Raw genomic sequence first — 2,083 nt, 5'->3', positions numbered from 1 at the left:
TCTCTTGACTCACTTTCTTCAGGCATTTGATGTTTGCCTCTATCTCTAACGACGTCAAGGCCATGGGGTGAGAACAGCATCTGGCTCATGCTAAGTGCTGGTATTGGATAAATGGACAAGGAACATACCAGCAGACCCTGGGGACCTGACTCCCAGTGTATGTTGGACGAGCATAAAATTTAGCTTAGGGTCCATGAGATGTTATCCTGTTTCATGTAAAAAGTTAGGGAACAACAGCCACTGAGTTATATCTGTTCACTCCTCATCCTACAGGCATCTGACTTAGACTACTATGTGGGGCAACAGCTTGAGCCCAAGCTTCCAACGGAGCTGCTTGGAGTTCCCACCCCACTCTTGGCTGAGTGATCTTGACATGTCCTGCCCTATCAGGGTCTGCCTAACAGAGCACCTAGCAGCAGGAACCACACAGTAAGGCTGGACTAACCCACAGGCACTCCTGAGATCCTGTCCTACACCATTGTGAGTATACTTTTCACATCCCAGAACAATTTAACCTCCCCGGAGGAAGGATAGGCCGGAAGTGACTAAGTCTGAGGGAAATGAGAAAAGCTGGGATAGAGACGTGGCTGGGAATGAGGTAGAGGGTCCTGAATCATCACAGCCCAGAGCATAAACGCTTTGCAGACAATGGGCTTTAAATCATAGCTCATTAGCCTACCTAGAGGTTCCCTATTTACCTCTTTTGAAGAAATAAGTAACCAGGACAGTTACTTCAGTTTTTATTAATCTTATTCAGTAGGTACACAAAATTCTATTTTTATGGTGGAAGATTGCTGTAGAAACTGCATGCTTCATTTCTTGCTGGCCTTTACCATGGACTTGGTGACCTTGCCAGCCCTAGAGGACTTCACCGCCTTAATAACTTAATAACTCCCACGGCCACTGTTGTTCTCCTGCCCCACATGGCAAAGCAGCCTAGAAGAGGAAGAATGAGGTTTCTGGAAAGTGGTATGGAAGGAGATGCTCCTTAGCCCGTGCCTCGCCTAAAGGAGACAATGCTTTTTTCCCGTGACTCAGTAGTAACCTGACTCACCTAGAGGTGGGGACTCCGAGAAGGTCTCTGCGCACATGGCCTTGCCAGGGACCACCTGCACGATGGCGTCAGTCACGATGGACTTCAGGGCCTTGGAGTTGTCCTCGAGCTTCCTGCCCGAGCACTGGTCAATCTTTGCCTCAGTTCGGCAAACTGGCAGGAGATGTGAGCTGTATGGCGGTCCGGCAGGGGACTAGAGCCATTGTGGATCTTCCCGGGTGTTAAGACAATCACCTGTGCTAGAAAGCTGGCAGCCTCCGTGTGGGGTGGAAGGGGAAGGGGGTTGGGGGGAGCGGGTTGGATCGTTCTTGCCATTCCGGCACGAATCCACGGTGAATGTCCTTTATGGACACATTCTTCACATTGAAACCCACGTTGTCACTGGGCAGGGCCTCACGATGCCATCTCCCGACTTGACCTCTGTGGTGAGGTTCGTGGGGGCAAAGGTGACCAACGTGCCAGGTTTCAGGAAGCTTGTCTCCATGAAGTCCACAGACATGGTGCCAATGCCCATCCCAGAGAAATCAGAGTTGTCCCACACACCTCTGCCCCCAGAGAACTGACTTCTCCAGAGGTCCTTTGGTTCTGCATTCAAGGACAAAGGACCACCTACAGAGCCGGTATGAAGCACCAAATGGACTGGGAAGCATTTAAATGACCTAAGTTGGAAAATGCCAGGTGCTCTTAGACCTCGAATCCTAGCTCAGAAGCTGTGGATTCAAGTCGGGATGCGAACCCTGGCCATCACACACCAGAGCTCTTTCCTAACCTTTCCTCATTCCGGAGTGAACAGTGTCCCCTTGCCCAGCCTGGCCATGCCCAGGGGTCCTGCCTCCTAGTGAAATTCTCCTCTAGTTCCACAAATGAGCTTCTAGTCCTTCCTGGAGCCCAAGGAGGCTCCTGGGGGCAGACTGCTTTACCTGGGATGTGCCAGAGATCATGTTCTTGAAGTCCCTGTGGCTTGGGCCATCAATGATGGTGATCAGTACTCGCCAGTCTCAAAGTCTCAAAAGTTCCAGAACCGAGATG

General features: G+C 50.8%; 1 pseudogene; it reads right to left on the bottom strand.

Moving 5' to 3' along the window:
* Positions 1 to 812: 812 nt before the first annotated feature.
* On the bottom strand, positions 813 to 1,369 carry LOC101670057 (annotated as a pseudogene).
* Positions 1,370 to 2,083: the final 714 nt, after the last annotated feature.

This window comes from Mustela putorius, unplaced genomic scaffold, assembly GCF_011764305.1.
Source record: "Mustela putorius furo isolate JIRA1106 unplaced genomic scaffold, ASM1176430v1.1 tig00001069_pilon_pilon_pilon, whole genome shotgun sequence".
Lineage (NCBI taxonomy): Eukaryota > Metazoa > Chordata > Mammalia > Carnivora > Mustelidae > Mustela > Mustela putorius.
Note: the sequence above shows the minus strand (reverse complement) of the source record. Positions and strands in the feature narration are given on the sequence as shown.